Source organism: Lagenorhynchus albirostris, chromosome 3, assembly GCF_949774975.1.
Source record: "Lagenorhynchus albirostris chromosome 3, mLagAlb1.1, whole genome shotgun sequence".
In the NCBI taxonomy this organism is placed as follows: Eukaryota; Metazoa; Chordata; class Mammalia; order Artiodactyla; family Delphinidae; genus Lagenorhynchus; species Lagenorhynchus albirostris.
Genome location: NC_083097.1, coordinates 77,097,164 through 77,122,095, shown reverse-complemented (window position 1 = coordinate 77,122,095; position 24,932 = coordinate 77,097,164). Strand labels below are relative to the sequence as shown.

Here is a 24,932-nt window from a genome sequence, read left to right as displayed (position 1 = left end):
GACTCCAGTATCTGTTCTTAACCACTTTTCCATACTGCCACTCATATATTGGTACCTATTTAGGGTTAGGGTAACCATCACAAAGTGACAAGTCCAGTAACACCACACAGGGCTAGACTCTTGATTCAACGGAGACTAGAATGTGGGTGTTGGAGTGATACCTAATGGATCATTCTCAGTGAGTTGATTTTGTCAGAAATGATAAATTTGAAGGAATGCCAAAATACTTTTTGAGAAAACGTGTGTGTCCTTTATTTTCAAATGTGTGCTATCTTAACAGTGGGCTATTGGAAGGAGATCGGGGCAGTGCGGGTAGAGAGAAGAAGCAGGGTTACAGTCTTGGAATCACATCATTTTCTCTTCATATTAAAAGGCTGTCTCAGTAAAAGACTCCAGCTCTAAGGGGTATCCAGTGTGAATCAGACATAAGAACATTCTAGTTGGATCCTTAGCATGCAGTCTCTACAAGTTTTCCGAATGACTAATGGAGGAGGAAAGGAAGTGAGCCTCAAGTAAGCGCTAGTATTAAAAACCCAGAATGCTCAGTGCCAGCCATGATTCTGGTTGGGTTTATGAGGAGCCCCAGGAGTGAATGAGGTTCCCAATGTTGCAATTACTTCAGCAGCCCTCCCTCCCCCACTGGACATTTGACATTGTACTTGTCTTTTAACTCAACTTCTTTCCTCAGCTACAGGGTGAAAGTATGCCTTCTAACTGGGGTATGGAAGAGGCTCAATTATTGTTTGTAAAGCACTTGGGAGTTCTGAAGACCAGCAATCTGCTGAATGCAACAGGGACAGTTTGTTGGAGCACTATTTTTCTAGGTGAGGATGAGTCTGTTTTGATTGATTACAAAGGGGACAAAGGTTGAGAGAAGCTTAAGTCTTCGAGGTGGAGCGTTTGGGGTTTTATTGATGTAGACCTACACGTACCTGCCCCACTCGTTTTACCTTTCTGAGATTGGGGCCGGAGGCTGGCTGTGGCAATAGGTGGCTCTGATATTTTATGATTGCTTAATTCTCCAGTTGGGGTCAGATGATTCTGCTGTATGATGGTGGAGATGTGTTATTATTTACAACTCCTGCCTGTTTAATTCAGTGTGGTGGCCAGGCTGGTTTGTCTTGCTGTAATTAGATACTTGGGACAATCTGGGCATCTGGAGAAGGATGATAAGAATTCCTTATCTGGTCTGTGAAATACAGGAGAGTGCTTCCTGAAGCCTGAGCCCACATTATCGGCCACCATGTTTGAGAAATGACGGACTGCCTTTCTATACTTCGTGGACTCCAGGGGGCTTACAGAGTTCCACTGTGGTGCACATAGGCAGTCTCATCTCCTGCCACTCCCACTCCATGCCAGTCACAAGGGCCTGCCTTCAGGGTTTCCAGTACCCTTGCTCCGCCCACCCCCAGGCCTTACTTAGCGCTTGCAGTCCTTCTGCACCACCGGCTCTACCCTCCATCCCTCTCTCACTTAGCTAAGGCCTCCTCACCCTTAAGATCTCCCCCTTAAACATCACTTTCTCCAGGAAGCATTCTCTAACCTTTCAGACTAACTTGGGTCACCCTAGTATATGTTCTCTTTCATCTTATGCTTCTCCTTTGCGGCACTTATCACAATTATAATTAAATACTAATTGTATTATTAATTAAATAAGTTCCATGAGAGTAGAGACTGCCCTGTTCACTGGTGTGTCCCCAGCTCCTAGCCTGGTGCCTGGCATAGAGAAGGTGCTCAATAGTAATTTACTGAAAGAATGAATGAGGCAGGCTATCCATATATGTCATTTAAAATTAATGTGGCCAGAGGATTTGGATTACTGCGAAAGACTGCTGTATCATTCAGGTTTGTGTGCCTTGCCACTTTATCTTCCCGAAGTCATGATTAAGGAATGAGTTACTGATGGCAGATTGACTTTGGGAATCCCTTTGCCCTGACTAACTAACTGGACACCTTCAAAAGGTACAGCTCTTTCCAGCACTGGCATTCATACCTCTAGTCACCTCTGGAATATGAGCATCTACGTGGTCTATAATGGTTTGGAACATAAAATGAAATGGTTTAAAAACTTATTGTTTATCATAACTGACAGATAGGTTCTGGTTTCATTTCCCCACTGCTTAGGGACATGGTAGAGGATGGCAGTCTAAGCGTCTCTAGCCTGATGTTCCTTTAAATTTGACATGTGCTTTTCCTGACCTTTTTTTTAATGCCTAGCACTTCCATAACCTTCCAAGCAGTTGACATTTTGAAGATAATCAAAGGACTTTGGGATTCCTGCAGTGATAGAGCTAGCAGGGCCCGTCAACAGCACCTAGAACAAACAACTGTCTTCATTTCGTAGATGATGAAATGAAGATGTTTAAATGACAGCCACCAGAGCAGGAGGAGACCTCAGGAGCTTACACTCTTCCTAGGGAGGAGCTGAGAACAGCCCAGCAGCCACTGCTGGCAAGTGATACGAAGACAGGGAGGAGGGGGAAAGTGCCAAACTAGAGGCGTCACACCACCAGCCGTTCAGAGCACAGTCAGGCTGCAGAGCATGGACGAGCCTGCAAAGCCCTCCAGCCTCAGCTTCCCACCCTGAGTGGGGTAGTAACCTGCCTCAGATGGTTGTTGCGATCACATATATGTGGAGTGGTGCTTGACACCTAGTGAGTTTTCTATATGTATTTTTTTGCTGTTTATTTTCTAATTATTTCTTTCCATCTTTTATTTCGACTTGGAGAGTTTTGTAGCAATATACCTGACAAACAAACAGCCAGCCAGAAATGAAAACCCTATTAGATTTTCGCATAACCGTGATTGAGTCCCTGTGGTAGATAAACACAACCTCGAGCATTTCAAAGTCTCTGCTCCTGATTGCTCTGCAGAATGTTTTCTCTGTGAACTTTTCAAGCACCACATTATAGCTTCTCTTAACATCACCGCTACCAGTAACTTACAGTGCTGATGCATTTGTTCCAGACTAAAGCTTAACTTTTAATAGTCTCTCTATTAATTCTCTTTTCCACGTGTCTTCATAGGGGAGAGTTTTTAAAAGAGCCTTGTCTGTAAGTGCTTCTTGCCATCTAGTTACCAGAGGGGGTTGACAAGCTTCATTTCAGTTACGATGCTTTGGGGAAAAGTCTCCTGTGAAAATGACTCTCCCTCTTACACCTGTAAGCTTTCCCTTCTCCTCCCAAGGAATAGAGTTCATTTAAGGCAGCCTTGTCAAAGGGGTGCCAAGAGGGTCTCCAGGGCTCTCATGGCCACCTGAGCTACAGACTCTGCAGTTAAGAACAAGCGTGAGGGGGCACTAGGGACAGTGGGCAAAGCTCCTCCTGTCCCCGTTCTGCTCCCTTCCCCTCTCGGCCCCTGTTGACAAGCCTTTGTTGCTGCGGTAGCCAGTTATCACATCCCCACCTGCACTTCCCTTCTCTTAACTCACTGTTCTCACCTGAATGATCTATTATGGCCCCTCCCTTCTGTTAACCTGCACGTATTACCATTTCTTCTCTGTTTTTGGTTAACGATGAATTGGCTTATCAATAGTGAGAAGGCCAGTTCAGAACCAGGGACCTACAAGCAAGACATGCAAAGTCTGGAAGTAAAGTTGAAAATGCCTTGCAGCGTAGAGAGCCAAAAATGGAACATGGAGTCCTACACCCCGGGGCTGAGACCTGGTTCTGAGATTTACCAACCTGAGACCCAGGGCAATTTGCCCAAACTCCTGAATCTTCCTTCCATCACCACTGGTAGGTTGGGATAATATCTACACACCATGGTTATATTAGAATGAAACAGAAATTGTTGCATCCAACTAGAGGGACTGGGTAGGGCAATCTCACAAACCCACTTTCGTGGCTGTTTCTGTCCCCAGAGATGAGATCTCTGGCAAGTCTCACAATTCCTCTAGGACAGCTACTCTTAGATGGTTAAGTCCTGTGGTCACTTTTAGCATAGGTCTGATTTCAGGAACTAGTAAGTCCAGTCTGGTGTAATAGCCAAAACTCTGAAATGCATTTAAAATTAAATCTTCTCCCTTCTTCCAGCTTCGGGCTGATTTAGGCTGGAAGCCAAGTGCTTCTTGCCACCCTCCCCCCTCCTCCCACCTCTTGGCACCTCCCAGGGCTGAAGGAACAGAGGGCAGGGGGGAGGCATAAGGGGAAGGAAAAGGCCTATTTGACGGCGCCTCTGAAACCTGCCCTTGGCTGCTTTCTAGGCATTGTCAGAGCCCGTCCCCCTTGCCTGGGACAGCACCCTGCTGAGCTCTCCAGCCTCTCAGGGTGTTTTCAGGGCATCTCCAACAGCACACCCCCGACCTCTTCAGGCAGGAAACTAGCAGCTTAGAGCCCTTTTCTGAAGAACCAGGCCAGCATATGCCAACTAGAGGTGTTTGGTCTCTCATCACCCTCCCACCCCAGCCGCAAACAAAAGTAAGCACTTCAGGCCTGCTACCTATGCAGGTGTAGTGACCTCCAAATGCATCCTCCACTCTGGTGGAGGACTGGAGGTTTCTCAGACATAAATCAGTTTCCAGCCCCCTCTGTGACCCCTAAGCTTGCAGAGTCACAAAGCAGGTTTTCTTTTTCTTTTTGACTGTATAGAAGAATGATTACATGTAAAAAGCTGTACATATTTAACGTGCACAATTCAATGAGTCTGAGGATAAGTGTATACCGTGAACGCAGCAAGGCCACAAACGTACCCATCACCTCCCAAAGTTTCCTCTTGCCCCCGTTATTATCATTATTTGTGTGTGTGTACATGCACGGGATAAAAATATTTAACAGAAGATCTATCCTCTTAGCAAATTTTAAGTATACAGTATTGTTAGCTATAGGCACTGTGCTGTATAGTGGATCTCAGAACTTATTTCTCTTGCATAACTGAAACTGTGTTCCCTTCGACCATCACCTCCCCATCTCCACCTGACCCCCACCTCAGGCCCTGGTAATCACCGTTCTACTCTGCTCCTATGAGTTTGACTATTTTAGATTCTACACATAATTGAGAAAACATAGTATCTGTCTTTCTCTGTCTGGCTGATTTCATTTAGCATAATGTCCTCCAGGTCCATTCATGTTCTCACAAATGGAAGGATTTCTTTTTTAAGGCTGAATAATATTCCACTGTATGTATTTACCACATTGTCTCTACCCATTCATTCGTCTGTAAACATTTAGGTTGTTTCCATATCTCAGCGATTGTGAATAGTGTTGCAATGAACATGGGAGTACAGGTGTCTCTTTGTGAACTCAATTTCAATTCCTTTGGATAAACATCCAGAAGTGGGATTGCTGGATCATACGGTAGTTCTATTTTTAATTTTTTATGGAATTTCCACACTGTTCTCCACAGCGGCTGCACCAATTTGCATTCCTGCCAACAGTGCACCAGGTTCCCTTTTCTCTGCATCCTTGCCAACATCTAAGTGGTCTCCACGAAGCTGCTCTCATTAGCCTGTGGTGAGGGGAAGCACACTCTCAACGCTCCATAGAAACCCTCTGATTTCCCACATGAGCTGACTGCTCCACATCAAGCCCTTACGCCACTGTGGAGCCAGAAGCTAAGGAGAACGAAACCTCTACAAGCCCAGCATCTTGCTTTGGGGGTATGATGTTATGGGGGTAGATGCCATCTATTGTCTTGTGACTCCATCCAAAGCTGTCAGAAAGAGTCCTGTGTTAAACCCTGTCATATATGCTCTTGAGTTCCTCAGTCACAGCGTTCGTGCATTCATCCAATAGTTACGTGCACTAGGCATGGTGCTAGGTGGTGGGAATGTACCAGTGAACAGGACAAATGCGAATTACACAAATTATTTGATTCCAATTGTGGTAAATGCTGCAAAATAAATCTCTGAGAATGAATAATAAGGGGACATAGGGCAGTGAGGGAATGGGGCAAGGCCTCCCCGGGGAACTGGCATGGAAACTAATACTTGAAGGATGAGAGGAGTCAGAAGAGAGGGAAACATACCAGGAAGAGAGAACATGTCGGAAAGGCCCCAGAGGAAGGCCTTTAGCACTCACTGAATGCATGTTTATGCAAATCACTTCTCATTCACAAGAGCCATTTAAGGTCTGGCTTTTTTGGTGTTGAACTTGTTCCCTCAGGTGCTGCTTTGTCCTTGCTAAGCATTTCTGGGGAGATGAGGCCCAGAGGTGCCCTGACATGGTTCCCTCCTGAGAACCACTGGAGGCTATTGCCTATCAGATGCATTTGAGTACTTGAGGTTCTTTCCTGGTGGCCTTCTCATGTGGCTACTAAGTTCTGAGGAAAGTTTCCAAAATAGACCTCAGTTTAGTAGCCAGTGGCTCCCAAAGCGGTCCGTGAGTTTTCCCATGGGAAGGTCTGGACTGGGGAGGAACAGTGGCTGCTCTCCCAGGGGTCGGTGAGCCCACCGTCTCCCCGGAGGCCGGAGGCTGGTGCAGAGTGTGCACACGGGGCGCCACGACTGGCAGGTGCCCTCCAGCGCTGGAGGCATTTGGGGCTCTGGTGAGGAGCCTTGGCCACGTTGATAGAGCCCTATCAGCTAGAGGCAGGTTCTCTGAGGAAGAAAGAAACAACATCTGTACTATCAGAAGTGCCAACCCGTCACCTCTGTTGTCAGCAGCCAGGGGAACCATCCGTGTGGTGTGGCTCTAACAAGGGAATCAGTGGGCAAGCAGGAAACCAAAACAAGAGTGGTGAGAGAAGATGCCCAAAGGACAGGGAAGCTGAAAAAGTGCTTCCGGGAATAAAATGAGGTAAAGCAGGGAGGCGAGGTGGACGCCTCCTTAAAGACCACTTTACGATGTACAGTGCTTTGTGCCTTTGCTGAGCACTTTCTCAGCTGTTCACAATTGATCCTCCCTTTAAACCCTTTATAGCGTGGAGTGGGACATCCCACCGAGAACAGGCCAGAGGATGACGTGGTATCAGCTCTAGAACAAGAATACAAATCTTGTTGCCCTACTGCACCCCACTTCCTGTCAGTGTGCCTTTGCCCTCCCAGACTTGGCGCTGATCCCCAAAATTTACCTGGTGACAGAGGAGCCCCAGTAAGGCCTCCTCACAGCCCACTCGTGTTCTGCCTTCTTGAAACTGTTTTTCCTCTAAGTGTACTGAAGTGAACGAACCTCTTTTTACAGAAGGTAAGATATCCATTTCCTTAGCTGTGCTCTGGGCCAGCGACTCCTCGTTGCCTGGGCTCCTTCAACCAGGTAAATACCTCAGTCTGCTCTGAAAATGCCTTCTTCTCTGCTAACACCACCCTTGAGCTCGTGCCATTCCACAGATTTCTGATGGTGCTCCCAGGCTTCCTCCACTATTGCAACCATCCCCTCCGTCTGTATTCTGCCCAGAGATGGGGTGCACTGCATCAGAGCCGGACCAAGTGTCCACCTGAGTGGGAACAGAATCTTAAAGGACACTTCTAAGCAAATCAGTTTCACCAGATTATCTTTCTAAGTCACTGACCATGACTGTTACGGTCATTCGATGAAAAAATGAAAATTTGTCCTTTGACTTTTCTTTTGTTAAAAAAAAATTATATCTACTCTTGCAAAAATTTCAAACAGTACCTAGTAAATAAAGTAAAAAGTAGAAGACCCCTGTTCTCACTCACCTACCTTAGGCTCCAGAGGGAGCCACTAACGGTACATATGCATGCACAGTTTTTTCTTCTGTTCAAATAGGATATCAAACTATAGGTCTGCAACTTAATTTTTTTACTTAACAACATTGCTTGAACATTCCACGTGAGCCCCTGTTGACTTCTTTCATTCTTTTTAACAACGGCATGGTATTCCACTGTTTATATCATAATTTTATAATTTAATCACTCCTGATTGAGAGTCAGATTATTCCTAGTAAGGGAAAACTGAAATCATCACCAACAAAACCAAATAAATGCTGTTTGTTCAACTGAATGGTTTAACATTTTAGTCACTATCCCTGCTGACAATCCCTACCTTGCCTCACTCACTAAATCCTTTTAAAGCATGAGAAAAACACAAAATACAAAGACTGTTTACAGGATTTTCAGAAATAATTTACAAATGTAAAAATTTTAAATATTGTGCATCAGTTTCTAAAAGTGATCAAGGATATTTTGTTTCTTGAATTCAGCATCCTTTGATGCTATGAATGAGGAGAGAAGAAAAAAGGTTAATTTCCCTACTGAAAATTTTGGACTATTACATCATATTATATATTATATTGTATGTTTATTTTATATGTTTATATGTTTAGGATTTACAATAGTTACATTGTTCTTTAACCATAATTTTACGTGCATTTGGTTTAGCTCTATAGTAAACAAATTCTAGGCTCCACCTCATCCTTTAACACTATGCCTTCCCCTTTCCTGAGACTTAATTTTGATTCATCTTGTGGTTGACTAGACTTTGTTGTCCACTTTTTTCTCTAATTGAATACCTCTGTTGAGAAATCTGAGGTCAGCCTGCTCTTTTCCCCCTTATAGGAAATTTGCTTTTTCTGCGTAGATGCCTAGGAATTCTTACATTGTCCTTAAATTTCAGTAACTTGACTTACATGGCATTGTGTTATTCTGTGATCAGTTTTTCCCCCTGAAATCTCTTCATCTGCAGAGTCAGATCATACTTTTTATCAGTGGAGTTTAATTTTATTTTTGACGTTTTTATTTCCTGCTGCATTTGTTCTGTTCTCTACTTCAGGGATACCATTATCTCATATGCTGACTGGATGCTGTCTGTCTTTAATAACTGTCATCTTCTTTCTACTTAATTTCATTTATTTGAGTTTTCTTCATCCTGCAAATGCTATTTTAGTCTCTCTAGTCTGACCTCTGCTTTGCTGAATACGTTTTCAACATCTGTTCTAATGTGATTCTCATTTCTAGGATATTTTTATTATCTTCAATTTCTTTCATAACTCTCAGCTTACTTTAACTTCTTTTGCTTATTCTTCTTTGATCTCTTATATTTCATTTTCAAATTGTCTTTAAAAAGATGTATTTTTCTTTTATTTCTTTGGGAGTGGAGATAGATACACATCTGAGATGATTTGGTTTGCTGGAAGAATTCTTTTTTTTTTTTTTTTTTTTTGCGGTACGCGGGCCTCTCACTGTTGCAGCCTCTCCCGTTGCAGAGCACAGGCTCCGGACGTGCAGGCTCAGTGGCCACGGCTCACGGGCCTAGTCGCTGCGCGGCATGTGGGATCTTCCCAGACCAGGGCACGAACCCGTGTCCCCTGCATCGGCAGGCGGACTCTCAACCACTGCGCCACCAGGGAAGCCCTGGAATAATTCTTTTTAACACTAATCTTCATCTGCATTCTGATTGTTGAGTTTCTTGCCCCTTTTCGTTTTTTGTTTGTTTTTTAAATTTGCTTTTGGGTTATTAGTATGCCTAAGGCTACATGAAAACATAGACTCTGCTCTGAAGGGAATGCACTTGTCTCCTGGCTTGGAGAGGAGGGTAGTTATGGAGGGGAGTCGGTGGGTAAGCTAGGGCAGCTACAGGTTTCAGATTGGGTCTGATTCCTCAGTTTTTAGCCATATTCATCATATTCTCTTGAGTGAGTAGATCACCCAAGCACAATGTCAGTAAGGATCATGAGAGACTCTGGCTCTATCTTTTGTTTGGTTATTTCTGTTTATTTGTAGTTCCTTGTTTGAATCTGATCAACCACTGCAAATCTGGTTGCCATTACCACTTTTTCATCCTCTCTGCCTTGCCTCCTAAATAGGAATTCTATTTGGGGGAAAAATAAATATGTCTTGCTCAATAACGTCCTTCCATCTGTCTACCATCCTCTCTGCTCTACTATGTAGAACAATCCCCCAGAGGGTGCATTTCTCTTGTGTCCCAACCACACCTTCAGTCCTTGCTCTGAGTAAAAGAGTAGCACCTGGGCCCCTTATAGCACTCACTGTGAGAGAAATCTGAATGCTAATTGGAACCCAGAAGGTGTGTCTCAGCTTTCTATACCCTCCCTTGATTCGGTCCCGATTCACTATTTTGGGCAGATAATGTGATTTGAGATTTTAGCTATTTCCTAGTTTCATTGCACATGGACATTTTCTATCAAAATTTCATCGTTTTAAATTTCATCCCTTTTGTAGGTTTCATGGAAAGAGGTAAAGAATATATAACTTTACACTACCATCCTTTAGCTAGAACATTATTTTTTTCTTCAAACTCTTTAGTTAATAGGCTCCCTGGATTATAAGCATTTTGCTTCACTTAGTTTCATTCAAAAATTTTTATTGAGTAGATATTAGATGCAAAACAGTATGTAAGATGCTGCTTAAGGTATAAAAATGAGTAAGACTCCAAGACCTACTTTCAAAGAACATATAGTATAATGTGGGTAAGATGAGAAATCTATAAGCAACAATAGTGAGATGCATTAAATGGGGTCAGTGAATGACCACATTATGATGGTGATAATGATGATGAAAGGCCCTATGGAGAGTATGATCACACCTCTGAAAGGATGATAAAAGTTAAAAGGAAAGAGAAGAACTGGTGGGCAACATTCATCCTAAGTAACTTGAGGTAGGGTGTTATGATGACAAGACAATGGGCTTTACAATACAGACATGGGCTCACCTCTCAGATTGTACAATTACTTTACGCCCTCAGTGAAATCACTTCTCTCTGATCGTCAGTTTTGTCTTTGTTAAAATACTCAATGCTTCCAAACTGTTGTCAGAATCAAATGGAATAATGCATGCCAAGGTCCCTGCACAGTGCCTGGCTCATAGTAAGTGTTCCATAAATGTTTATTTTCTTTCTGAATTAACTCTGTTTATCATATTTCATCCTTTCATTGCCATATCTGTTCTGTCATATTAACTATTTAACACAGAGGAAGATTGTTTTTTTTAAAGCTGAGTGTTCTTATGCCCTTGTTAATTCCATCTGCTATATAATTGTATAACGCAACTATATCATTGCTCTGTTAACCTTATCTCTAAAAAGATCAAATGAGACAATCATGAAAGTGTTCCTCAAACTGTCAAGTAATAGCTGGTGTAAGGAAATGGTATTATCATAATGTACACTTTATCTTATATTCTGTCCTTTTAAAAGAAATCCCAACCCCTCCTTTGAATGGGACGTGCCTGTAACAGATTGGAACTGGGCTTACCCTGGTGTGTATTTAGACAATTTCTCTACCAATTCAAGGCCATATCTCTGAGAATATTTAGCATCTGCTTGAGGCTGGTTTAGAACCTCGCCAGTGTTTTCCATAGAGGTGCAATATTATACACATAAAAAAGAAAATAGGTCAAAATCTCCTGTAGTTGTGCTGCCTGGTTCCTCGGCTAAAGGTCATTCTTAATCCTCCTGCAGCTCCCAGAACACTGTGTGCAGTGTGTTTTTAAAAATATTCCAGGAAGGAAATGGCTTCTTGAAAGAAAAGCAGGGAACACGTTTTTATTGGGAGCAAAGGACCCCAAATGTTTCACAATTCCATTTAAGACACTGCAAAGATGAGTTCTAGGGAAACTTCATGGTGGTATTTTTCCTATAGTTAAATTTGGAGACCACATCCCTGGATAGAACCATGGCTGGGACTTTAACCATTATCCTTCTGTGAAAGGGGATGGAAAATGAGAGGATTCCAAGGGCCAGTGTCACCACACCCACATGCAGAGAATGGTATTAGCGTGGCTGGAGAGTTTCTGAGCTGAGACTACGCCACTTCTCAGAAACATAGAAACCCAAAGGAAGTCTGAGAATGCCACAGGGCACACTCAGACTGCTATGAAAGACATGCACTGAACAAAGGGCACAGATAACCGCGAGGCCAACCTGGAGGGCTGCCCCCTTGGCATTCCCACTTCTCAAGAGGAGCAGCAGCTGCTCCCAGACCTCTGCCTTCAGCCAACCAAGTCCATCTCCCAGAGACACTGGCAGTTCCTCCATCACCCAGAGTACTGTCCCCCAGTTAGATGATACGGTATTCAGAAACGCAGTTATTTTCAGAAGTAAATTTTTTGTTCTCTGAATATGATCTCATTTCCACATTTCCTAAACCTACCATACAACTTGAATTCCCTTTTTTCTATTCATAGCAGTTCCCTCATCCAGGTTTGACTCAACGTTTATCAAGGGATGTGCCGCAACCTCAGACATTTGTTTGGAAATACTGTGTGACTCAGGAACAAATGAGTAAGTAAACATGAGCACACAGGTATCATCCCTTTGATTTACTATCCTTTATTTTCTAAAAGGGATGCTTCTTTCTCCAGGTATTAGCCAATAAGACATACAAAAACAAAACTATATGTATCTACATACACAGACACACATAATACATGTATGTGTACATGTATGTATATACAATTTGGCTGATGCCAATACAATTTACTGCAAAAGTTGTACACATTAAAAGAAAAACATTGTAGCAACATCTCCTAAAAAAAAATGATGCCAAAATTAAAACCTATGTCACTGAAAGGTTAAAGTATATTACTTCTAAGATCTGTTAAATCCTTTTGCTTCCTGAAGCATACATTCTGTATCAGTATTGCTTCATTGTGGACATCAGTACCTTCTTTGCTTCCTTTAAGCCCCTAAAATAAAACTAGCTCCCCCAAACTAAAATAGTAGGTTTTGTTTTTGTTTTTACTCATGTGGGGGAGTGACTGAAAAAGTGTTCACTGTGAAATTAGTAAAAACACCTTGTTTGGCCCACACCGAGTGGCTGCCCCAGGCCTGGGACCTGGGGCCGAAATTGTACAAAACAGCCCCACCTGGGCTTATTTTGACGCCTGAGCCCAAACATTCCTCGCCTCTTTCTGTTCCTGTTCTCTGTCACATCTTAATGTGGGCCTTAGCTTACCTTTATCTTGCTGTTAGCCCACTGTTTTACTAGCCTTCTTGGCTTCCCTAAGGGCCCTGGAAACCCTCACATAAAGTCAAGATGACTCTAAAAGTTTATTTGGACATGTACTCTAAAACCTTGACCAGCTGTTGTAGGGATATCTGGTCACCTTAGCAAAAGCACAAAACAAGTATACATTGCCTCTAGTTCCCAAATGAATTTTACCTTTATTTCTTGCCATTAAACAGAAGAATGCCATTTGGAGCGAAGCTGTGAAAGTTGGGTTTATATGTAGATACACCAAGAAGATACAAGTAATGCTGTTCATCATAATCCATGTGCCTGTCCTTTGGACCAGAAGCAAAGAAGCCACCCTGGTGGGAGTGCTTACCTTGGGTCCACAGACACCCAGGGGGCTCTTAGATGGTATTCCGGGGATCTATATATTTGGATGGGAGAAAGACCCACTCATTTATTTTCACTAACCTGTAACTTAAAATTTAGTATTTCTTTCAATTATGAAGATAGGCAACAAAGCATATTAGTTACCTGTGACTTTGTCACCAACCATTGTTGTCAATACCTTGAAATACCATTAACATTCATCACTACTTTGAAGGTACAGTACTTACTAAACCCACCAATACATCTTATTTCATGTATTAAGAAGCAACTATGTTACTTTATCACTCATTTTTTATATGTTTGATAACTATTCTTCAGTATAATTGGTTTCCTTAGTATCCTATGAATTCTGTTTTATACTTTTAAGAACATCATTCTAAGAAGTGGTCCATAGGCCCTACCAGACTTCCAAAGGGGCTATGGCTTAAAATCAAAGATTGAGACTCTCTGCACTAGGGTTTCACAGACAAATGTGAATTGTTGATTTATGAATACATCAATCACAATTGAAACATGGTGGACGATAATGACCAATGTTTACGGAATTTGATTTAGGCATGGGCTTCTACCAGGTGTTCGACCCTCCTGGGTCAAGAAATTTCAATGAAAGGGTGAAGAGAAAGAGAACCTATTGTCAGCAAGCTTTCGGAACTGCAAGGCAAGCCATTGCGTAACTATAGGCTTGATTCACTGGTTAGCCTCCTTTATTCAGCTCGCTGAGATTACAATATTCCTGCCTCCAAGGGTGATTATAGGTTACTAGGCCTGCAGGTTCAAAACTGCCCTCTGCAGCTATTCGTAAATTCCTCTGACTCTTTATTCATTGTCTGTTGAGTTCCCTAGTCCTTTGCCCTAGAAGTTCTGGCTTATTACTCTGACTTACAGTTTTACTTAGAATTTTACAACGCAAGACGGTTCTTTGTCTTCAGCAGAAGTTGACTCCATATAGTCAGGTCCTACTGGACTTGAGAAGTTTCTTCCCTTAATTTCAGCTGATTCATATTCTCAATGGCTGACTCAGCATCATGACTCAATAATGACAATAGCATTCTAAACTGACGAAATTTGAAGAGAACCGTGGACAGAAATAGATGGGGAAAACATGTAAAACAAGTGACAGGAATAAAAGAAATACCAAATGAATGACTACCACTGTTCCTCTGTCTTGGAATAAAATAGAAACTTTACTAATAATAACACATAATTTGCATTTGAGTAGAGCTTTTATAGTCATTATTTTGTTCAATGTCCAAAACAACTCTGTAAACAGTTACAAAAACTGAATCTCAGAAAACCCATAGGCCCCAGACTAAAAAGTGGGGCACCAGCCAGGGAAGGGGGCTAAGCTTTCTACCCTTGGGGCATGGGCTTCTCCTCACAACACAAAATCTGAAGAGCCCAGAGCCCTTGAGGGTGCAGATCTAGGAAAACCAAGTAAATAAGACAAACAAGAACTGTGTGCTGATTGAAAACTAAATGACACTGGGGGGCGCAAAATTGTAAACATAGGCACAAATCCCACGTTTTCTTGAGAGAGTTCCTAATGTTTATAGTACTCGTTGAAGATGGAAAAGGACTGAGAAGCATTATTGGCCATTCTAAGGAAAAGAAAGAAATGATAATGTACATGGAAGATAGGATCCAGCAAAAGAAACTAGAGGTCAAAAACAATTGAGAATCTACTTTAAGTTATATTTCAATTTTTAACAAGTTTATTGCTGATATATTCATAGGTTTGGTTTATAATTATAACTGCATTACCCACTAAGCAGTATGATCTATGATACAAATAATAATGCCTTGAATTTTTAAAATATACTTCCTATATAGTTTTCTGAATAACATCTAACAAAAAATATTATGTGGCATTCTTTGATTTTATACAAAAATAAGGGAATAACTTCAGGTTTTGGTTATTTGTATCTTGTTTTTTAGTGATCTCTTCCCCAACTACAGGGAAACCTTAATGCTCATAAACAGAAAAGGGGGGAAAAAAAAAAGGATGGTGGGCCCTGGCTGGTTTCTAAGCATTTTGCATACAAGCCTACACAGGTTTCCAGATCCTGATTTGAATCTCAGGGGCCAGAGTTGTGTGTGTTCCACAAAAGGCCCTTTGAAAACATTCCTTTCCCTTCCTAGTCTGACAAAGCCCTAGAATGACTGACCTTTGAGGGACAGACGCATTGGTTTGGCCTGGCCTCTGCTCTCCCATGAAGGACTGTGAGCCGTGCTCATCTGCCTGGGATCTGCTGCCTACTTCCTCCATTATATTTAGCTCTTCAGTTATTTTCCTAATGAGCTGTCTGTTTGCCTCCAGCCTTCCAGCCAGAAAATGTGTGTAAATCATACACTAAGTACCCAGTGCTTGGGACCTACAAGGAACCGTTGTATACATTTTGAAACCCACCCACTCTAGAGTTCATGCTGGGTGTGTCTCTTTATTCTGTTTGCCCTGTGACTGGACAAGAACACTGCTCTCGAGCTGTCCCCAGCCTCGCACCTTCCTCCTCTCAAATGACCATCCCCACAGCCGCCCTTCCCCACCTCACTAGGAGTGCTAAGGTAGCTAACAGGCAGACCAAGGACGTGCAGCAACAGAGAGAGAAAGTAAAACTTTAAAATATTTTAATCAATCAGGTAGTTACCATAGGAGACTCTTTTACACTTATGTTGTGGCTTGGAGTAGTCTTTATTTTGAATTACGTGTGCTGAGGGAGAATGAATCTCAATATTTTTGATTTGTAGGGACCCTATAGCCATCATCAGGCCCTGCTTTCTCATGTCTGACAGATTGGTTTTTGCTTCCCCCACCCCCCAGTGAATTTCCACCCAAAGTTGATGTGACTCAGGGAGTTCAGTCCTGCTGGAAATCTGGGACTTGCTGAGCCTCGATCTGCCTTAATATGAACTGTTTACCTCCTCTGGTTCCACCTTTCCACCCCAAAAACCTAAGGAAATTGTAGAAACCCAGTACATTCAGTCTTCAAAGCCAAATGATATTTTTGGTGGTGGTTCACGATCTATTTTCATGGAGTTGATGAACACCACAATATACAAGGTTATCTCTTCACATATGTAAAACAGTGCATGACTCTTACCTCTCATGTCTCCTGAAAGACTTATGTGCATATTTTAATTAGGTCCCATAAGACCCACTACATGAAATGGAGATTGACATTTTTTTTTAATATCTTTATTGGAGTATAATTGCTTTACAATGTTGTGTTAGCTTCTGCTGTATAACAAAGTGAATCAGCTATACGTATACATATATCTGCATATCCTCTCCCTCTAGTGTCTCCCACCCTCTGTATCCCACCCCTCTAGGTGGTCACAAAGCACGAAGCTGATCTCCCTGTGCTATGCAGCTGCTTCCCACTAGCTATTTTACACTTGGTAGTGTATATATGTCCATGCCACTCTCTCACTTCGTCCCAGCTTACCCTTCCCCCTCCCTGTGTCCTCAAGTCCATTCTTTATGTCTGTGTCTTTATTCCTGTCCTGCCCCTAGGTTCTTCAGAACCACTTTTTTTTAGATTCCATATATATGTGTTCACATACGGTGTTTGTTTTTCTCTTTCTGACTTACTTCACTCTGTATGACAGACTCTAGGTCCATCCACCTCACTACAAATAACTCAATTTCATTTCTTTCTATGGCTGAGTAATATTCCATCGTATATATGTGCCACATCTTCTTTATCCATTCATCTGTCGATGGACACTTAGGTTGCTTCCATGTCCTGGCTATTGTAAATAGAGCTGCAGTGAACATTGTGGTACATGACTCTTTTTGAATTATGGTTTTCTCAGGGTATATGCCCAGTAGTGGGATTGCTGGGTCGTATGGTAGTTCTATTTTTAGTTTTTTAAGGAACCTCCATACTGTTCTCCATAGTAGCTGTATTAATTTACATTCCCACCAACAGTGCAAGAGGGTTCCCTTTTCTCTACACCCTCTCCAGCATTTATTGTTTGTAGATTTTTTGATGATGGCCATTCTGACCGGTGTGAAGTGATACCTCACTGTAGTTTTGATTTGCATTTCTCTAATGATTAGTGATGTTGAGCATCCTTTCATGTGTCTGTTGGCAATCTGTATACCTTCTTTGGAGAAATGATATTTTTTATTTTAAGACCTAGGAGGTGCTATGTAACCAAGCTCTCCCTAAACCTTGAAAACCAGTCTGCACACCAAGGTGGAAAAGCCCACCACCTCTATGTCCATGAGAGTGAACTCGGATGGGCAGCAGATGCTGTTCTTAAGTGGTTTTCTGCTCGACGCAACACCAAAGGGTGAAAGCAATCTAGAGAAGATCCAGGGTTGGGCTTCCCTGGTGGCGCAGTGGTTGAGAGTCCGCCTGCCAATGCAGGGGACACGGGTTCGTGCCCCGGTCCGGGAAGGTCCCACAAGCCGCGGAGCGGCTGGGCCCGTGAGCCATGGCCACTGAGCCTGCGCATCCGGAGCCTGTGCTCCGCAGCGGGAGAGGCCACAACAGTGAGAGGCCCGCGTACCGCAAAAAAAAAAAAAAAAAAAAAAAAAAAGATTCGGGGTGGATTTAGCAACTATTGGATATTGTAAAATATTGTGTGAGTGTTTGATTTTTAAAAAGCTTTGATATGTTGATGTATAAATCTGCACAAAAAGTAAACCAGGTGGAGAATGTACATCTTTCAGAGGACTCACAACAGCATTTCTTAAAAAAACAAACAAACCAAAAACCTCAGTACATTGTCCAGAGCATTTAAAGTATAGTGTAGATTTAAAATTTTAATTTAAGAATAGTTTTGAAAAAATAAAACTATATGCAGAAGACCTAATGATTTGATTTGCAGTGAGCATTTTAAAATTACATTTTCACACAACCGATCCATCCCCGGACCCCCAACACCCCACCTCTACCTATTCTTTCCCTTGTAACTTTATGTTGGGCAGAAATGAAGGGACAGAAGTTGCAAGGTCTACTTGATATTACGTGCCTACTTCTTCTCCTCCTGCCCTGACAGGAAGAAATCATGAGGCTGGGATTTGGTAAACATGAGGTTTTTGCTCAGTGCTCTGGGGAAGGTAAACCCAAGCTCTGGCAGAGGGGAAAATGCCTCCCGGCTTCCAAAACTGGACAGTCAGGCCTAGTTTGATCCACGGGATCCAGCTGCACCGAAGTAAGCCTGGGTGGCCACACTGTGGCCACATCAAAGCAGAACACCAAGCAATTTGGGGACATTTCCCCTGCAAGTTTTGGATGGAGATGCGAATGGGAGGAGAGGCTGTGACAGCCCCAGCCTCTTACCCTTCAGGTCCCGGTCGTCTCAGGACCTCCAGGATAGACTGCTCCCCTCTGTGGTTTGGGATTCGCTTGTTGAGACAAAGAGTGTGTTCAGCCTCACACACGAATGAAGAGCAAATGAAGAAGTAAGCCTCACTGACCACTGCTTCCCCAAGAGATCGCTCTCCCATGCCCCTCATGGAAAGCCCTCCACAGAAAAATCAATCTTCTGGTCTTTCAATCTGCCCCCTGTCCTAGTCAGAGGTTGCCAAGCATTACGGGGGGCTCCTATCACAAAGCAAACAAGGCCTGAGAGGCTGGAAGGAGAGAGAGAGCTGCTCTTTAAAAGCTTGTAAATGCTGTTATAGTTTTAAAACCACTTACTGAAGAGGTGAGTTATTTTCTCCTCCTCCTTCCCCAGAAGCACAGCCATTAAGGTTACCTGGAAACCTGTCCAGGAAGCATGTGGCAAATAGCAACCATGCAATAAAAACACCCGCATCTGTCATCTAATAGGAGATGGTATCGGCAAGGTCATATTTGGGTAGAGGAAGGAGAGGAAACCTAATTAGTTTGCAGGCCCTGGCTATTCGGAGGGACGGTTCACATGTGCACTTGGAAAGGGGGCTCTGTTCTTAGCTTGGCAGGGAGGGCACTTGACTTTGGTCTAAGTTGGAAACGAGAGAGATTTGAGATCAGATGCTCCTCATATGGAAGACTACCCTGTGGAACGAAGAAGCACAAGAAGAATAAAAAGGAGTTAGCAGACACTGCCTCCGCTCTGCAAGAACTTCCAATCTGTTGGAGATGTGATGGACGTGGAGAATGACCTGAGAACATTGCTTTTTAAGTTTCAAGAGCAAAATAATATAGTAGAAAGGGGTATCTACTGGGGGGACAAGAAGATTTCATAGTGAAGGTGATTTTGAATAGTCTTGAGTGACAGTGAGGACAGCAAAGAAGGTGGGAGAAGAGACGGGGAGGGTAGCTGCCATGGTATGTGAGCCAGGCACATGTGCTGAGGAGATGGAACAAAATCACTACAAGATGTGTTGAGAGAATGGAAAATGTATAGTGTTGTGGATCTAGATGTTTTTGTTCCCATGATTGTAGGGGTAAGAAGGGATGATGACTCCTCTGTCTCTTCATAACCTTAGCTCCAGACTCAAAAACACCCTTCACATTATGAATGCCATGAAAGCTCTTTTTCTGTTTTTGTCTCTTTTTTTTTTTTTTTTTGCTATTTCTAAAGAGCTTATTCCTAATGTGTATATCATTTCCAACCAACACCCTTTCTATGTCAGATGAGGTGATAAAAGTTGTAATTATAGAGAAGCAGAAAAGTGTGACTCAGCTATTTCCCCACGCGGTCTTGACCAAAGATGCAGGGCTTGGGGAACTACAGCTGGCATGAAAGAAGCAGCAGGGAGAGGAGACCACTGAAAAAATGGTGTGTCAGTACTTGCTGCATCCATCCCCTTTGCTTTACCCCAGAATATATCCTTTTTCTGATTCAGCATGAAGAACGGTAGCTAATGAAACTCTGTAATTCTGGAAGGTAAGCTATCTGAAAACTTGTGAAAAATCAGCTGAAACCAATAACGCGAGCTGTGGGACAATCCCTGGGCTTCCCAGTCAACAGTCATCAGCTCTATCAGGGACATCTGTACGAGTCACTAAAACATGGCCACAGTTACTTGGAAATGAGAAACCATGGAGAATCGGACACTAAAAATATCACCAGGAAATCTCCACAATGCAAACAATCCTCAGGAAGAGAAGACAGGTGCATGATAAAAGCCTGGCTGACATGCCACACTCCTCTCAAATTACAGAAAATCAATGCTGTCAACCTGAGAATATTGAGCAAGAGTCCAACCAGCCTCTCGGCCTATGCGTTTCACAAATGCCAGATGCATCAGGCACCATCACCCAGAAAAGAACACTCACCTGAGCGCTGGGGAATGCGGCGTGGGCTCGGCAAGCCTTCTCGAATTGTAGGGGGGCACCTGACCTCAGCTCCTCTGAAAATGGAACGAGGCACTTAGGCCAGCGCCTGGTCGTCCCAGCCACCTTGCAAAGGATAAGAGACAAAAGTTTAAAGGCATGAATTGGAAGACATAGTTGCACCTCTGACATACCATGGTCTCGGGAGGTTTATCTGAGCCCTCTAGGAGTTTCAGTTTCCCCATTTCCAAAATGATGTAGAATAGACAACGTGTGTGTGTGTGTGTGTGTGTGTGTGTGTGGCCTGACTGTTCTCTACTGCCCTGATGCATTGGGATCAATCATAATCTACTACTTAGCCAAGTGTCCGTCTGCATTTTTCCCTCTCACATAAAATACATATGTACAAACACACTCATAAAGAATGAGAATTCTTTCATTTTCTTCAATCCCAATATGTTTCTCTGAGTGAAGAAGAAAAGGGTAGAATTCCTATTACAAGCCAAGAATTGCTCCTAAGGTTGCGTACATTCATGAGAATATATTACCCATAGGAGCATCACTCTTCCTGTGTGCCCTGAGGGCTGGGCTTGGGGGTGAGTTTCGTTGGGTAAAGCTAAACTCTGCTGGACTTGGTTTTCCAAGTATTTGGGGTTATTTCTTTGTTTGCTCACTCACCTGAGACGTCCATATCCTTGTGTCTGAAAGGTGCTCTGTGTGTGTACTCATATCCCTCCCATCGGCTCCCACCCGATCCTACTAAAGCAAGAGGTGAGCAGGGCAGCTGGACACACCACCGCCTCCCACCCACCCGCCCGCCCGAGAGGTCTGGAAGGAAAAGGGAGCTCAAGAAAGGCCACAGACTGTTTCCTACCTTCTCTGGTCTCCAAAGATCCTTTTTCTCAGTAAAAACATAAAAGGCCCCCAAAATAATAATAATAGTATATACCAAGAAAAGCACAAAAAATTCAACCAGGCATAGAGATATCTGTAGGAGAACTTTTAGGAGACAATGAGATTTGAGGTTTCACAAGGTGAATAAGGGGATTGGATATCAATAGAAAAAAATCCTGGGGGGAACGATTAGCTAAAACTAGGAACGAGGATACAGGGAATTTCTTGGGGATGTATTTTCCCCCCAAATATAGCAAAATCCCTTACCCTGCTGGAGAGGCGGGTAAGGGAACCACCTTTGCAAGGCCCAGGGACGCTCCCTGATGTACCTTCAAGTCCAGGCCAGCGGCTGTTCCCAACCCTCTCCTGCCGATGAAAAGCTTTCCCGTGCCCCCAGCTCCTCCCAAGTTAAACCTCTTCAGGTGCTTCACCTGATGTAAATCCAGGGTATTATTCAGGCTTCTTCTTGTTCACCTGCTCAAACCCTTTCGAACCCTCCCAGGTCTGTTGTTTCTCTCCACTTTTAACTCCATCTTGTCTCTTTCCCCCAGTATCAAAATTCGGCCATAACCCTAAGAACAGATCAACTCCAGCTGTCTACATTTTCTCCTAGGTGTTGAAAAAAACCTCTGCGCCTGTGTCTCCTCACCTACGTGTCTTGCTCCCATGCCTGGTCCAGGCACCATTGTCCCCCTGAACAACCCCTCCTGGGCTTCCTGCCAGAAAATATTTTGCAAGTTTCACTTGAATTTGTACATGGCATACTTCTGAACATGTAAATAATATATAAGGCCAACCTATTTTTGGAGCTAAGAGCAACAAAAATCTCAAAACTACAATCTGCCCTAAGCTGGTTTTGCCCTTAAAAAAAAAAAAAGTTCTTATGAAATACCCGAATTTCTTCAGTTAATACAAATACAGACGGTGACCTAAAAGTTCAAGTAATGGCCCAAAGTGAGGGGAAGTGTAATGTTGATTCTGATTTACAGAAAGTGAATCTGACTCATGGCAAGGTCCTGCAATCTCACAAGAACTCATTCTGCCTGTAAATGCGCCGGAATCAATGGTGAGCAAATGTCAACTCTGGCAGAAGCACTTTGTTTTCCGTTGTGCGGAAACGCCAGATCCCCATGGTTTCTGACAAAGGCCCTCGTCAAGCCGGTGTGTCATCATTTGCGTCTGCCACGGCGGCAGCTCGACCTGCGCGAGGACCCACTTCCCAACTTCCCGGCATCTCTTTGGCTTCCTCGGAGCGAAGGCAGGCGGGCCAGGCCCACGCGGGAAGCAGCGCCACCTGCTGGAAGACGAGTGACGTAGCAGCGGACTGGAGTTGATGGAGGAGACCGAAAAGTCCTGTCCGTGCCATTGGCTTTGAGGCAACGGCCACGGCCAGGCCTGACTGGAAAAAGAAAAAAAAAAACACTAGCAGAAATATGCACCCTTTATCCAAACCAACCCTTAAGGCCACACGCCATCCCTTCCTCACCACAGATTGCGGGTGGTGTGTGTGCACACGTGTGGAGGTATAGCGAGATTGCATATTCCAGGAGTGTCTCTACCGACCTCCCAGAGGTAGGGAAAGTGATATCGTGGTCACCCTCCTTGCTGGATTTCTAAGCAACTCCACAGCTGACAGAAACGTTTACATACAATATCCCAGTTAATCTCCCACTACTCTGTACAAGGAGATGAAAGTCTCAACCTAATGGGCTGCCAGCTCCCTGGCTCTCCTAGAATTACTCATAACTTAACCACGTTTGAGGATGACAGCTAACTAACGAGCTTTTCCCCTTTTCAAAAGACTTTGCCCTCATGGAAACAAAGGCTGTCACAATCCCCCAGCCAGACAGAACTGGCTGTCAGCGTGCAAGAGATCAAGGGCGGACTCCGAGGTAAAGTAAACTGCAGCCAGCTGTGGGAAGGAGAAGTCTGCAATCAAACCTCAGCGGCTTCCAAGTGGCTGGTAGTGGGAAACTCACAGGAAACTCATGGCCTGTGCAGGTCTTTGCCAGTACCTCTTTGGCTCTTCAGAGCTGTACTCACTTATGTCACAATCATGAGGAAAACTTTCCCGGCCTAAGAGGTTACTGACCTAAACCCATGAGCATCTGTGGAAGCAGGAGGCCTGAAAGACAAAGCAAAGGTGTGTTGGATGAAGGGTGCTGCTACTTTGGCAACGTGGAAGTGTTTGCTGACAGTGCTAGGGACACCAGTGACACAACACGTGGATTCTTCGGCATTTTCCTGGCGATTGAATAAAAAGAACTACAGTGTCTTGAGAGCTTACTTAGGCCAGGCAGCAGGCTAAGTGCTTTACCTTGGTGGGGTTTGTTGTTTTCATGTGATCCTCACAAATGCTGTATAAGAGATGCACTATGATCAGCCCTGTTTTACAGATGAGGAAACTGAGGCCCAGAGAGGTTAAGAGGTCTGCCTCAGATTACACAACACAGAGGAGTCAAAGCCGGGCTCAAGCCCAGGTCCCTCTGGCCCAAAGACTGTGCTCCTATCGTTTACTCTACCGCCTCTCAGCTGTCAACGCCCTACTAGGCCCTGAACTAGAGTGTATTTTACTGTTCGTTTCAAGGCCAAAATGATTCATCAACCACATGACCACACCACTCATTTTCACTGACCCCCTGAGCGTGAAAGCAGGGCTTGAGGAAAGACCTTTCATCCACTTTGTTTTGAGCCAGGGCAACAGGCTGGGAATGGTTGGAACAAATAGTTCTGGGTCAGAGGTCAGGGGACAGACTGGACTCTGGCGGCGAAAACAAACAAGGCCTCTCAGGGGGACTCTTGGTGCCAGGAGGGGCCCCACGGGTGGAGCCTGCACAGGCATCTCTGGATGGGATGCACCCGGGTGTGAGGGGCGGGCCTGGCCCATTCTTAAGTGCGGGGCGGGGGTGAGGGATGAGGAAAGCGCTGTCCCGGAGACAGCGTCCACTTCTGGCACATACCAGGTGTGGAACATGTGACAGACGCAAGGAACCACGGACGGCGGCGCCATCTCTGAGGACTTCGGGGATTCCGCGCTTGCCACCGCGTTGTAGGAACGCGGCGCTGAGCTGTGGGCAGACGTGAGCGGTGAAGGAGGCCGTGCGGACGGGCTCCGGGGTCTTCAGATGCAGAGCGTCAGGGTTATATCACTTCCACCACCACCACAACAAAGTACTATTATGCTCATTAATCCTGGCGCACACTTTTACATGCCAGCTGGCAGAGGGACCTTGCCAGGCTTTCGCCCTCCGGTGAAAACTTTCCGGACAGCGTTCCACAGTTTGAAGTTTCCCGGAAAGCAGCTTGACCTGGTCGGGTAATCCGACGGGCATGTCCCTTACAGCCGTCCCACACGGCCCGAGTTCACTTCCACCAACGCCACTGCTCATCTCCCCACGAAGCCAACCAGTCCTAAAGGCGAAAGAAAATAGTGCCGGGTTTACATCTAAAGGCTCCGAGGGGCGAAGATGGATGGCAATGAAGGGGGAGTGGTGCTGGGGCGCAGTCCTTCCCGGAGAAGCAAGGAAGCGGAGAGCCGGCCAACCCCCTCTTCCCTGGCCTCCAGGGAAGGCCCATCCCCCGCTGCGGGTTCCGGGCAGCCACGAGGAAACTGGCGCTCAGCACGAGCCT

At 44.2% G+C, this 24,932-nt stretch overlaps 1 protein-coding gene across 5 annotated transcripts in view; it reads left to right on the top strand.

Annotated features, from left to right (window-relative positions):
* The window catches only part of ELL2 (elongation factor for RNA polymerase II 2), a 134,734-nt gene that overhangs the window by 76,609 nt on the left and 33,193 nt on the right, over nucleotides 1–24,932 (top strand). Inside the window, exons 13-15 of one of the 5 annotated variants that reach the window (XR_009539538.1) lie at nucleotides 689–824; nucleotides 12,041–12,134; nucleotides 13,038–13,317. The gene's annotated coding sequence lies outside the window, so the exon portion shown is untranslated. Of the gene's footprint in view, nucleotides 1–688; nucleotides 825–3,534; nucleotides 3,553–11,048; nucleotides 12,013–12,037; nucleotides 12,135–13,037; nucleotides 13,318–24,932 lie in introns of those variants that run through there. The other 4 variants (XR_009539536.1, XR_009539537.1, XR_009539539.1 and 1 more) reach the window with 4 other exon arrangements.